Source organism: Lissotriton helveticus, chromosome 1_1 (assembly GCF_964261635.1).
Source record: "Lissotriton helveticus chromosome 1_1, aLisHel1.1, whole genome shotgun sequence".
NCBI classification, from domain to species: Eukaryota; Metazoa; Chordata; class Amphibia; order Caudata; family Salamandridae; genus Lissotriton; species Lissotriton helveticus.
The window spans coordinates 1,365,106,952-1,365,122,034 of NC_136057.1; the positions used below are offsets into that span (position 1 = coordinate 1,365,106,952).

The window sequence follows — 15,083 nt, forward strand, 5'->3', positions numbered from 1 at the left end:
TGCTCGGATTTCATTTTTTTCTCCAATTTTATAAATAAATCTTTTACTGTTGCAACTTGCGCTCTCTTGGTTTTGTTCTGCGGCTTAGCTTGTTGTTGGGAGGGAATCGGAGAACATCTCCATTGCCTCTGCCCCCTTGCTCTCACGACATCGTCCGACATTGGGTGAAATGTAGCAAAATTAATGCGTTGCTCACCGCGTTGTTTGACTGTAAACGCTGAGCTGCGCGTCGCACTCCTCCTCACTACGATACCGCCCGGCTTATTCCTATCTGCTCGGTCTTCTGCTTTCCCCGAGTCCTCCGACTCAATGTCCGCAGCTCTGCACATACTTTTCGCAGCTTCTCCGGGCTTGCAGGGGGTCTGACGCTCGATATCCTCTTCGGATCAAAGAATGCTTCTGGTTTGCCTGGAAGTGGTGCTCCACTGCTGGCGTCGACCTTTACGAGGAGGGGGTCCGTGTATGACCGTGTGAAAAAATTCGGTCAATTTTATCGCAATCTTCCGCTCTTCACAGGCTTGCCTCTATTAACGGACACGGACCCAAGAAATGGCGCGCAAAGAGTTTTATTGCTCGTCACCTTTCACCATTACGCGTTTCGGCTTGCTTGAGCCTTGATCATATGACAGTGGCAAGAAAAAACAGTGCAGTATTTAAAGTGGCAGTGCTTGCTGTTTAACTTGTCACATGTTGCATCTTTACAATAAAGCTGGAAGACATTCTTCACTGTTATCCTTTTGAAACAATATACGTTTTCATTTGGCGTTTGTGCAATCCATGCAATAAATAAATAAAATTATAACATCATGTAAACTTGTTGTATTTAAAAAGCCATTTCAGCAATTTGTAACATATTAATTACAGTTGCAAGCACAATGAAATATTGGTCAAATACCTTATAACAGAAGGCTCGCTTTAATGAATTGTGATTAATTGTGATGTTTGCTACCTCTCCCGTGATAACTTACTGTTTAATAATTTTTAAACCATGTATTTTTAATTATTTATTTATTTTATCTTGTGTATGTACACATGTTATCTGTGCTTTTATGGTCTATGACCGCAATAAAGTTATCAATGATGACCTTATAATATGACTTTTTTTGTTGTTTTGTTGTTGTACTTGATGTTCGCATGGTAATAAATAACGGGTTGAATCCCTATTTGTATAGTCTTCCCATATCTTGCATTGATTTGGTCTGGCAACTGTACAATATATATATATATATATATATATATATATATATATATATATATATATATATATACTCACCTGGTGTGGCCGTGTGGTGATCCCACTTCCTTTGGGCCATATTGTTGCTCTCCTCTTCACCTTGCTCCCAGAAGGAAATAGGGGAGGGTTACTTACCTTCGTAACATGGTGAACTTTCTGTAATGCACTTCACACTTTTCCCTATCCAAGATTCCGACACCTCTCCTGCCTGTTTTGTCACTTCCTGTTCCTGTATATCACTTACTGTATGTCACTTCCTGTTTTTCTGTATATAAGGGATCAGAACCTTTCCTTCCTTCCGTTGCAACACTCCTTGTTCCTGCTGGTGTGTCCTCGCTCCTGTTGGCTCCTTGACTCTTATTTTGGTGATCCTTCCGTTGGCGTTCCTGGTTAACTTGCGACTTCTGCTCCAGCTTGACTTCCAGTTTTTTCCTGGTTCCATTTGGGCTCCTGGTCTTCCAATGTTTTCTGGCTCCTTGTCTTCTTCTTCATTCCTGGAGTCCCATCATCATCAGAGGTTTTTTCCCTCTAGGGTTTTCCTCTTGAGACTTCTTCTGGAGGGCACTGGCTGCCAAGGCTTTCATTGTCAGCAGCACCGTGGTTACCGGAAGGGGTTGCCCCTATCTCAGACAAACCAGGACTTATAAGAACCAAAGCCGTGAACCGTCTCAACGCCTCAAGACTGGTAAGAAAGACCCTAAACCCGACAGATTGCAACGCCCAAAAACCTGCATGGATACCTCACAGTCCCCTCCTACCGAAGGGTCAGTAGAAACAGCACAGGCATTAGTACAGATGTTTCAATACCAAGCCCAAGAACTACAACAACTAAAAGACGAAAACGTAGCCTTACGCCACATGCTGACAACTAAGACATCCGATGTACCCATGGTCTCTACCTCTATTCCTCTTTATTCTGGAGATCCCAACACGCTGAAGGAATTCTTGGATTCCTTGACTGTGTTTTTTTAATTTTGTCGATCCCAGTTTTCCTTGGATTGAACTAAAGTGGGATACCTGATTAGTGCCTTGTCTGGTCCTGCATTAGCATGGGCAATACCCTTGGTAGCCACAGAACACCCATGATTGTCAAATTATGCTTCTTTTCTTGATTCCTTTAAACGGATGTTTGAGAGACCTGAGCTGGAGACCTCAGCGGAAGAAGCCTTGTGTGACATCCAACAAGGGAGCCAGGACGTCTAGCAGTACATCACACGCTTCAGGCACTTGGCGGCGGAAACCACTTGCAGAGGGTTGTGAGAAGAAATCAAAGATGAATTAGTACATTCTCCTCTTGCAGAAAGAGTTAAAGGACTTAACATTAACAGATGAACATCGTCTCAAAGAACGTTGCTTGGAGAGACGAATGTCACGACTCCAGCAGCATACTGGAGTAACCCGACCTAATGTCCGTAAAACAGAACACCCTGTGTCCGACATACAGCCTTCGACAGGAGAAGAACCAATGCTGATAGGCTTAACAAGGGGACCCCTGTCAGAGGTGGAACGTGAACACAGATGAAAACAAGGACTGTATCTGTATTGTGGCGCCTCAAGATAAATGGTCCGTAATTGTCCTACTCGTCCTCCTTGGGTCGGAAAACGCCAAATCCCGTCCTCTGTGAGAATAGAGACATGGGATGGTCGGAATCCCTTCGATCTGTACCTCGAATGAAACTTCCACCTTTCTCTTTCTTCTGCCTATGCTTGTAAGGCTGCCAGATGGAGCAGAAGAGACGCTACTAGCATTGTTGGATAGTGGTGCCAGCAGGATGTGCTTAAAGCATGGGCTAAGGAGAGGCAAATTAGTTGTGTCCCTAAAGAGATCCCAGAATAAGTCCATACAGTGGACGGAACTCCTCTCATTTCCGGTCTAGTCAAAGACATGACACATTTATTACAACTTACATTTGGAAAACATCAAGAACACTTGTCTTTTGACCTGATCGCCTCATCTAGCCATGTCATGATCTTAGGTATACCTTGGCTGATCAGACATAACCTGTATATCAACTAGGAGACAAGGACCATTTCCCTGTCATCACACTTCTGTCAGCAGTTCTTTTATCCCACTGAAGAGTACTGGTCTCCTAAGGTAATTCCTATGATAAGAAAATAAACCTGTACCTCCGTCCAAGGAGTATCAATTCACTACCATACTTATGCGGACATCTTTCAGAAGCTTACGACGGCGATGTCACCTCCTCATAGGGAGATTGACTGTGCCATTCCATTGGAACCTGAAGCAACAGTGCCCTTCGGAAGAGCATATTCTCTCACTGAACCCGAGAAAGAGACTCTCAGACAATACCTCGAGGAAAATCTCCAAAGTGGTTTCATCGTTCAATCCTTGTCACCTGCCAGGTCATCCCCTCATCTTCGTCCCCAAGAAGACCTAAGATCTCCGACCATGTATTGACTTCAGAGGCTTAAATAAAGTCACCATCAAAGACCGCTATCTGTTGCCCTTGATTAAGGAAATCCTAGAGGGGCACAAATATTCACCAAACTGGATCTCAGGGGTGCCTATCATCTCCTTCGAATCAAGGAAGGGGATGAGTGAAAACCCGCATTTCGAACTCCATTAGGGCATTTTGAATACAGAGTTATGCCTTTTGGGCTGACCAACGCCTCATCCATCTTTCAAAGGTTCATGGACAATGTGTTCTCGAATCTCCTAAACTAGATAGTGGTAATCTACCTAGATGACATATTGATCTATTCAGCATCTCCTGAGTTACAACGCACGCATGTCAAACAAGCCCTGGAAAGACTACGCCAAAATAGTCTCTTCTGTAAACCTGAAAAATGTGAGTTTGACAAGCCCGAGGTAGAATATTTGGGCTACCGGATTAACAAGATGGGAATAGCCATGGATCCTCAAAAGGTACAGGCTATTTTGGATTGGACATCACCTTCGACCATTAAAGAAACACAGTGTTTCCTGGGTCTGGTTAATTTTTACCATCAATTCATTGACAACTTTGCTCAATCAATCATTTTTAAAGCGCACTACATACCCGCGAGGGTCTCAAGGCGCTGGGGGGGGCTACTGTTCGTACAGCTAGGTCTTGAGTATCCTCCTGAAGGTCAGCAGGTCTTGGGTCTGTCGTAGGCTCAGTGGGAGGGTGTTCCATGTCTTGGCGGCGAGGTGGGAGAAGGATCTCCCACCGGTGGTTGTTCTTCGGATGCGCGGGACGTGGCGAGTGAGAGGTCGGCGGAGCGTAGCTGGTGGTTGGGGATGTAGAAGGAGAGCCATCTGTTGAGGTAGGCTGGGCCGGTCTTGTGGAGTGCCTTGTGTGCGTGGGTGAGGAGCTTGAAGGATATCCTCTTGTTGACGGGGAGCCACTGCAGGTTTCTCAGGTGGGGGGTGATGTTGCCGTGGCGTTGTACGTCGAGGATCAGTCGTGCCGAGGTGTTTTGGATGCGTTGTAGTCGTTTGATGATCTTGGTCGGGGCTCCTGCGTAGAGGGCGTTTCCGTAGTCAAGTCTGCTGCTGACGAGGGCCTGGGTGACTATCTTTCTTGTATCTGTCGGGATCCATCTGTAGATCTTGCGGAGGGTGTTGAAGCAGGAGGAGGAGACGGCGTTGACTTGCTTGGCATTGAGAGCGTTGAGTCGAGGATGATTCCCAGGTTGCGTGCGTGGTCAGTGGGTGTCGGGGCTGCCCCCAGTGCTGTCGGCCACCAGGAGTTGTCCCAGGCTGAAGGGTTGGAGCCGAGGATGAGGACCTCCATCTTGTCCGAGTTCAGCTTCAGACGGCTGGTCTTCATCCAGTCGTCGACGGCCTTCATTCCTTCGTGGAGGTTGGCTTTGGCGGTGATGGGGTCCTTGGTGAGGAAGAGGATCAGCTGAGTGTCGTCGGCGTAGGAGATTATGTTGAGGTCGTGCTGTCGGGCTACTTGTGCAAGCGAGGCCATGTAAATGTTGAACAGCGTCCGGCTTAGGGAAGATCCCTGTGGTACGCCGCAGATGATCTTGGAAGCTTTGGAAGGGAATTTGGGGAGGCAGACGCTCTGGGTTCTGCCGGAAAGGAAGGAGGTGGTCAAATCCAGAGCCTTGTCTCGGATCCCTGCGGCATGGAGGCGTGCGTGTAGTGTGTGGTGGCAGACGGTGTCGAAGTTGGCAGAGAGGTCTAGTAGGATGAGTGCTGCGGTCTCGTCGTTGTCCAGCAGGGTCCTGATGTCATCGGTGGCGGCGATGAGGGCAGTCTCGGTGCTGTGGTTGCTGCGGAACCCTGACTGGGAAGGGTCCAGGATTCTGTTTTCTTCGAGGTATCGGGTTAGATGTCTGTTGACGGTTTTCTCAATTACCTTGGCCAGGAAGGGGTGTAGAGAGATGGGCCGGAAGTTCTTGAGGTCTCTTGGGTCTGCCTTAGGTTTTTCGAGTAGGGCGTTGATCTCAGCGTGTTTCTAGATCTCTCGGAAGGTCGTGGTCTCGAGGGAGAGATTGATGACGTTGCGCAGGTGGGGTGCGATGGAGCTGCTTGCTCTGTTGAAGACGTGGTGCGGGAATGGGTCTGACAGAGAGCCGGAGTGGATTGTGCGCATGGTCTTGATGGTGTAATCGCTGCTCACGCTGGCCCAGGCTAGCAGGGGGTCGTGGTCGATAGTATGCAGAGGGTCTGTTGTGTTGCTGTCTGTTGGGGCTGTCTGGGTGTTGAAGCTGTCGTGGATGTCTGCTATCTTGTGAAGAAGGTGGTGAGGGAGTTGCACAGGGCTTGCGACGGCAGGATGTCGTTGGTGTTGGAGCTGGGGTTGGAGAATTCCTTCACGATGTTGAAGAGCTCCTTGCCATTGTGTGCGTTGTTGTCAAGGCAGTCTTTGAAGGAGGTCCTCTTGGCCACCCTGATGAGGTGGTGGTGGTTGCGGATGGCGTCCTTGTGTGTTGCGTGGCAGTCCGGAGTTTGTTCACTGTGCCATTTTTTCTCTAGTTTCGGGCAGGCTTGCTTAGAGGCTAGGAGTTCTGGGGTGAATCAGCTGGCCCTCTTGCTGGTGTCTCTGTGGGGGGGTTTCTTCAGCGGGCGAGGATGTTGGCGCAGTCCTAGATCCAGCATCTGAGGCTGTGGGCAGCGTCGTCAGTGTTGGTCTGCTGACATCAGCAGGCCACCTTCCCTGTGATGGCTTCCAATCAGAGTGAATTGAGGTTTGCATACTACCTCATTGATACTGATGAGGTAGGTTGATTTGCAACCCCTTACGAATAGTGATTATGGCAAACCAACCTTATTGTACATAGATCGGTTTGCAAAATCAGAGTCGATTTGCCAAAAGATGGTGCACAATTTGCAACCACTTTTTGCGGATCAATTCTTTATACATCAGACTTATAATGCCTTATTTACACCCTTTCTTTTTAAATATATGTATGTTTGTATAAGCATGTTTGGGCGTATGTGTATCTAGGGAGAGGTGAGTTGAGTTTCAATACTTCAAAGATTCTGAGAGACAAGCTTCTGTGTCTCCAGTGTTTCACATCCTGAGTTATATCCTACACTGACAGAACCATACCCGACTGTCACTGGATTCAAGTGCCTGATAAAAAATCCGTTCATTAGGGGGTGAAAACCCCCAAATACTGTCCCAATGCTACGCTGCTGCCTGAAAGAAGACCATCTAAATGATGCTGGAAAGGGAAGTTATTGATGAACAACAAGTAGAGCTTCTTCTCTTTGAAAAGTCGATGCACCTTATTCTCAGAAGCAAGTATCTGCATGCATGCAATAGTCGACTCATCCACTAAAGCTGACACTATCAAATGATACATCAGGGAGGTTTTCCACAACTTCACATGGATTCTAAAAAGGGTTAACACTGATCTGCTCTGAATAGACTTGAAATGTTTCTTGAAATCTATCAGGCACTTGGAGGCATAAGCTTCATAAATGCCTGCTCTAATAACAAGATGTCAACCAACATGAGCTTTCATTGTTGCAAAATCTACTTTCTAGTCAGTGGAATCCTTCAGAATAGGCTCCTCGGCCACAGACATGCGGACAACCAAACTAGTCAGCTAGAACAGATTCAGTAATGGTGTTCTCTATATTTTCTATTGGATATAGTCTGCCCATGAATCTGAGAAATCTGATCAAGATATCTCTACTCTCAAAGAATCACACTGAAGTTCCATTTAACTATGATCTCTACCATGATTTTAGGCAGGTGTTGTTTCATTATTTAATTCAAAATTTCCTAGCTATCGTAACGGAAAGTTTCAATTCTATTAAGGACTCGGAGGTGAGGATTATGCCTTCTCACTTCGCTTTTATTATACAGCCGCCTTAGAAACAACAAAAACACTACATTTCCCAAGAACCTTAGGGAAAGGGGTAGTCAACAAAGAAATGTCCAATAAGATTAGTCCTTCCTCCTCCAATCAGGATACTCTGTCTCCCACATAGTCTGCTCTCACTGGCCCTTCCTCCTTTTTCTTTGCGCAAAGAAAGCCGGTGACCAATCTTCAAGCATCCTGTTTACCCGCATCTGAACCTAGGAGGACAAGGGGATGATCAGTCCAAATAGAAGTATCCCATGACACCAACTACTACATTTGGGAGGCAGACTATCACATCATTAAGAAGAAACACAACAGTGTGAAATTGAGTTCATGAACACAAGCAAGTATAACAGTAACTTTTGCATTGCGTAATGAAAAAGATATGATTCATCAAAACTAGTAAGCACAAACCGGTTTACTTACTGCAGTATGTGTGGGAAATCTTCTTAGCAATCCCTAGGGCGGGATATAATCAACACCTCCGAGTCCTTAATAGAATTGAAACTTTCCGTTACGATAGCTAGGAAATTTTTCATTCTATGTCAGGACTGGAGGAGAGGATTATGCTAGTTCAAAGCTTGCTCACAACGAGGTGAGCCATGTTGAGCAGTGGCTTGAACTAAAACCTCTTAAAGGTAGCGTCCGAAGACCAATCAGCCGTGTTTAGGATATCCTCCAAACGGACCCCCAAGCCAAAAGCCTATGAGGCCATTAGACCACGAGTGGAATGCGTTCCAAACTCCCTGAGGTTTATGCCTGCTTCTTGCATGACCCACCGGTCTATGGTAGAGGAGGAGACAGCCTTGAAAGGTTTGCAAAGGGAAATGAGAAGTTGGCGTTCTCCCAGGGGACGGAGCTCCTCCATCTTCTCCTCATAAGCCTTTAAGCAGCGGACAACACACAACTTTGGGGAATCTGGAAACTCTTGGGTAAGAGATCACTCTTGTGTGACACTTGGTCCGTCTATCCAAAGTGAAGGTCACTCCTGAGGGCGTAAACATCCTGGCAGTGATGTCCAGAGCCCTAACATCAGACACCCGTCTACAAGAAATCAAGCAAAGTAACATCGCCAGCTTAGCTGACAGTTCTTTCCACAACAATAACTGATTATGTTGCCAGGACAGAAACAAATTCAGAACTTGGTTTACATCCCATAATGCGGAGTAACGAGGTTGAGGAGGCAAAGAGAGCGGATGGCCCGTAGAAGTTTGCAGACAAGAGGAAGCTCCCCAACAGGGGCATTATTAACCTGCAAGTGTCCAGCCAAAATAGCTGACCGGAAAGTATTGATGGACCTGTAGGCCAAGCCAGACGAGGCTAAATGTGCCAAGAAATTCAGAATGTACACTACATCAGCGTCCAAGGGATCAGCACCCCATCGCATACATCAACAAGACCATCTGCCCCATGCGGATCTATGACGTTTGATCGTACTGCCTGCCCATGCCTTTGACACAAGCTCCTCAGCCTCTGCCAAAAGGCCTGGGACTTCCCAGCGACTTCGGTAATCTGCCATGCCACCAACCGTAACGAGTTCTGCGGGACCAGAGGATGAGGAGCTAGTTGAGGGTCCAGAAGGAGCCCCTGAAACAGGGGGAGTTGGATTGGATAATCCCAGGAAAGTTCCAGACGAACTGGAAACCACACATGAGATCTCCACAAGGGGGAGAGAAAACCAACTCCTCCCTCTGCCTCCTTACCTGAGCCATATTATAAGTTTAAGGGGTTGGACCCATATAGTCAATGGGACCTGGGTAATTGCTCGGTATGTAAGAAGGGGGGTCCCAGACAAAACACAACAAATTTTTAAATTCACACCAATTTGAATAAATGAATTCAAAAGAAGGGATCGAATCAAGGTGCAAGGTGTTTTTATTTTCACCGCACCAATCCTAAACATTCATTAGGTCATTAGTCAGAACATAAGTATTTACACAATACACAGAAATTCAATAAGCCCACAGGGGAGAGGGGAAGGTGCAAGGAAGGAAAAAACATTTCTTGAAATGTTCAAACATCACATATCATACTTCAATTATATCAGTCCGCATTTTTTGATCACCGAACAAATTAAATAGATCCCCAAAGGTGGGGTCAAATACAGTGTAAACACATCAGAATGAATTTCAAAAGACAAATCTCCTATACAGCTATATACATAAAAATGTTCTGTAGGAGTTTAAATAGGTAGAGGAAGTCTACGTTTCGACCCATAGGATGTAGGACGGTGGATCCTTACTACGCGGGTCTTCGTCAGGACGTGAGGGAAGAGGGGGAGGGGCGGGTGGTTGTTGTGGGGCTGTTCCTAGAGACAAAACCATTGAGACAAAAATTAAAAAAGGTCTCTCAGAGAGAGTCCCAGAGCTTTCTCAAAAAAGACGACATTCAAAATTAATTGAAAAAAGTACAAAGGGTAACTAGCAAGGAGGTATGGTTGATGACAGGGCCTACACAAGAATTACCTGATGAGGAAACTGATAATGGGCCTCTGAAAAAACGTAGTCCTGGCACTTGCCGTGTAAATTGGCCGAAATAGCTGTATCTAAGAACCAGGAGGTAAAAATAAATAAAGGGGCGCCAGTCACTAAGTGTATTTGCCAAACGCGTCAATACAATGAAAAATCAGTAAGCTCAAAGTCCTACCTCAGCCGTAGTATTATATGGTATTCGGCTGTTCAAATAGTTGTGACGAGATTAATTGGTCCAAAAACGCGTCAGTATGTCCCATCGGTTACTCGCGCTCTCCATATACATTAGTGGAGGTAGCTGTTTCTAAGAATTAAAAAGGTGAATCCACGCAGTATTGCCAAAAACCGGCAGCCAATTCGGAGAGGGCTTTGGAACTTGTGCCTCCCAAGTGATTGATGTAGCGGACTGCGGACACGTTGTCCATTTTCAACAGAACTGAGGAATGGAATCTCTCGTCCAACAACGTCCTGTGAAAGAGCCCGCCAGCAGTTCCAGACAGCTGATATGTAATCTGCGTTCGTCTGGAGACCATAACCCTCCTGTGGAAAACTCTCCGCACCTCACTCCCCAACTCACTGAGCTGGCGTCTGATTCTATAACTAGGTCTGGAGCCGAGCCGAAAATTGCTCGCCCGTTCCACCCTTCCATGGGTTGAAACCACCAACGTATCTCCTGGGCGTCTTCAGTAAGAACCACTTTGTGTGAGTAAGGGAGCCCCTTCCATAGGAAAAACGCCTTGAGGCGCTGTAATGCGCGATAATGGAGGGGCCCCCGGAAAGATCGCTTGGATAGAGGCAGAGAGTAAACCCACTAACTGAGCTAAATCCCAGCGGGAGACCTGACTCCTGGAGAGCAATTGCCGCAGTTTGTGCCGGATCTTTGCCATCTTCCGATCCGGAAGGCTGAGAGTGGAGGACCTTGAGTCTATCACAAACCAGAGAAATGTCAGGCATTGTGAAGGGGAAAGCATAGATTTTGCCTTGTTGATGACAAACCCCAGACTCTGAAGAAGATTGACTGTCATCTGAAGGTGCTGATGAAGTTGACGAGGACAAGCGTCCATAAGGAGGAGATCGTCGAGGTAGACGATCATCTGCACACCCCGAGCCCTCAGCCACTCTACCACTGGCTTGGGAATCTTGATAAAGCACCAGGGGGCCGATGACAGGCTGCACGGGAGAGAGGCAAACTCGAAAGCATGATTGTGCCAAAGAAACTGGAGGAAACGCCGATGTGGGGGAAAGATCAGAACCACCAGATAAGCATTTGTCAGATCTCGACGAAACATCCAGTCTGAAGGACGTAGAATAACTCGGGGAAGATGGATACCTTCCATCTTGAAGTGGCGATAGACAAGCCACTCGTTGAACTCGCTCAGATTGATCATCGGGCGCTTGCCTCGATTGGTCTTGTCGACCAGAAAGAGATTGCTGACAAAGCCCCTCGGGTGCAGGGAAGTGGGGATGATAGCCCCTTTGGCTAAGAGGGAGGAAACTTCCTCGTCTACCTGGATAGCGTCCTGCTGTGAAAACTGGATAGGGCGAGGTTTGACCTATTGGAAGGGGTTCCCCAGGAACTCTATGTGGAAACCCTGAATGATCTGTAGGACCAAAGGATCCCCCGTGACAGAAGTCCAAGCCTGGAAAAAATTCCCCAGCCGCCCCCCTATTTTTAAATGGGAAGAAGGGAGGACACTCACCAGCGGAAGAGGTTGCAGCTCCTCGGTACCCTCGTCCTTTCCCTCGGTGACCCCTGGTAGGATAGAAATGACCAAAACAGGATTGGTCCTGGTATTGACCGCTGTTGGAGCCTTGCCCTCTAGGCTGTTGATTGGATCCACGGCCGGCCGAGCGGCCCCTGCCTCGACCGGCCCTGAAAACCTGAGGGAATACCTGTTTTATGGTGGACTGCGCTCTGTCGAGGGAGGTAAAGGTGTTTATGAATTGACCCAGTTCTCTAACGAACGGGTCCCCAAAGAGGCCCCCCGGGCCACTGCACCAGCCTTGGAATCAGCCAAATCCCCAAGTTTGTGGTCCACCTGAATGGGAAGAGAGCGGCGGAGCTCAGTGGATATGGCGTAATTTGCATAGCCGAGGAAAACAATTGCTCTTTGCGCCCATCCAGAAAGGGTGTCTGGGGATATGAGGGAACCAGACGACTTCTGCCATGTCTAGAATTTTAGTTAAGGGGGCTAAAACATCGAGGAGTTTATCCTGACAGGGCTGCCAGAATCGATCAATCCCCTTCTTGGGGTCCCTCATAAATTTCTGGAGGAAAGACGCAATGCGGGCATCAATTTCTGGGGTAAGTGCGACTTTGCCTTCTAGGAAGGACGAGGGCATTCTGCTCGAAGACAGTTACAAGCCTCCAATGTATTCTGCCATCTTGTCCGCTGGGGCCCAGTCGGAGGAGCGTGGGTGTATTATGTCATCCGGGTCAAACATGTCTGGCGAGTCAGGCTGGACATCATTTTGGGGAGGCTTGGAAGGGCCTAGTTCTGAAGGATCATATGTTGCCGGGTCTTGGGGGGGTGGAGGGGACGTCCCCCCGGGGCAGGGAGGGCTGGGTAGCCAAAAAGGCTTGCTGGAGACGTTCAAAAGCACAGGGGTCCATACCTGCATCACGTGTACATTTGGCAGGGGTGGGTTCTCTGGAGCCGCCATTTGTGGGACAGGAACAAGAGGGGCCAAAGGGGGGCTAGTGAGGCGTGCAAGAGCTTGGTCAATCTTTTGTGTTAACCGTTCCTCAAGTGAGGATATAGCTTCACACACAGCTCTGTAAATTGAGACATCCACCGCCTCGTAAAACTCATAGTCCCACTGGAGGTCAGTCAGGGCATTTTCCCCTCCCTGGGAATCATCCTCATATTCGAATTCAATAGTGGTATGAGGGATAAAGGTAGTGATGAGCTTTCTAAGTAAGAGGTCTGGGTGACAAACCAGACCAGACTGCTGACAGAAAAGACAGTCTGTGATTGGCTGGGTGTCAGCCGGTAATATGGGAGAGAAAGTCGCAGTTGGAAGCAAAGGGTACAACCCTGGGCACGTGTGTCTATTGCCTCCAAACAGATATAGAGATAAAACGTTCAAACTGGCCTGGGAAGTGCCCACTGGATGAGTGATGGAGAATACAGGACCATATCAGGCGTAGAACCAAACAGTACGGACTCTGCTGTCAAGTGCCAAGCAGAGCGTGGAAACGTGATCAGTTGTTCAGACTCTAACGGTCTGATCGCGCAATGAGATACACCTCAAAAGAGGCATCCACCTCAGGCCAGGGCTCGCTGCTAGGGAGCGTCACACAAACCCGTCAGGGTTTGAATGCGTGTGCCGTAACGATAAGAAAAGACCTCACACACACCCTTGACGGCGGGAGGTTGCAAGCGCACCAGACGAGACGCGTAGGAGTGGAAACACTCCAGTGGCTCCACAACAATGGACGCGGCACTCGTCCACACCAGAAACAATCAAGAATGGATGAGCGGGAGCAGAGCCCGCAAAACCCGAAACTTCACCACGCGACGAAAAGGCTGCGAGTGCGCATTAAAATGGCACTGGTGATCAGGGGCGGCTGGTGACATTTGAAAGTGGTGAGGCGTAAACTAATTTGCATATTGCACCGCAGCGAGCGAGCCCGAACCACCTTGCATCCATCCATACATCATTCATGCATCCACCCATCCATCCACCCACCCACCCATCCTGCATCCATACATCATTCATTCATGCATCCACCCATCCATCCATCATGCATCCACCCATCATGCATGCATCCATGCATCCATCCATACATCATTCATTCATGCATCCACCCATCCACCCACCCATCCTGCATCCATACATCATTCATTCATGCATCCACCCATCCATCCATCATGCATCCACCCATCATGCATGCATCCATGCATCTATCCATACATCATTCATGCATCCACCCATCCACCCACCCATCCTGCATCCATTCATCATTCATTCATGCATCCACCCATCCATCCATCATGCATCCACCCATCATGCATGCATCCATGCATCCACCCATCCATCCATCATGCATCCACCCATCATGCATGCATCCATGCATCCATCCATACATCATTCATGCATCCACCCATTCATCCACCCACCCATCCTGCATCCATACATCATTCATTCATGCATCCACCCATCATGCATGCATCCATGCATCCATCCATACATCATTCATGCATCCACCCATCCATCCACCCACCCATCCTGCATCCATATATCATTCATTCATGCATCCACCCATCCACCCTGCATCCATGCATCCATCCATACATCATTCATGCATCCACCCATCCATCCATCCACCCACCCATCCTGCATCCATACATCATTCATTCATGCATCCACCCATCATGCATGCATCCATGCATCCATCCATACATCATTCATGCATCCACCCATCCATCCACCCACCCATCCTGCATCCATACATCATTCATTCATGCATCCACCCTGCATCCATCATTCATGCATCCATCCACCCATCATGCATGCATGCATCCATCCATCCACCCATCATGCATGCATCCATCCATGCACCCATCCACCCACCCATCCACACAGTGACAGCATTAATGGCCGACAGCAAAGTTAAGGCATCAATTAGATCTCAAATAATCCCTGCGTCCTGTTGTCCAAACACCTCCACATGTCAATTCTTACCCACCAAGGGTTCAATCTAGCGTTGGAACTGTTTTATTTTCAATAGCTATTCCCATAGTTTTAGTAAAATGAGCATCAACAAAATTACCAGAAGCCCCAGATTCAATCATTGGCTGAATCTTAATATTTGCCATTTCTGCAAACTAACTCTATAAACAAAAACAAATGCCGCTGTGCTTTTTGCACTATTTGGGTCAAGAAGATCGGGGACACTACATAAAGAGAACTTGAAAGTGTGGCCTCAATCATTAATAGGTCTTCTCTTTTTCCACGTACTGACTTTTACTTGTATAACTTTTAATTTGGATTTCAGGTTTCATGGAACAGTCTTTTAAAAAGTGGATGATTTTACTACAATACATGTAAAGTTTCGTTTTTCATCTTTTTGCCCTATCGTCTTTATCAACAGCAGCCCG

At 47.5% G+C, this 15,083-nt stretch overlaps 1 long non-coding RNA gene across 1 annotated transcript in view; it reads right to left on the reverse strand.

Annotated features, from left to right (window-relative positions):
• Positions 1 to 7,489: 7,489 nt before the first annotated feature.
• LOC144824486 (uncharacterized) overlaps positions 7,490 to 15,083 on the reverse strand; it is a 365,120-nt gene continuing 357,526 nt past the window's right edge. The window contains exon 3 of the long non-coding RNA XR_013608979.1: positions 7,490 to 7,722. This is a non-coding gene — a long non-coding RNA (uncharacterized LOC144824486). The remainder of the gene's footprint in view (positions 7,723 to 15,083) is intronic.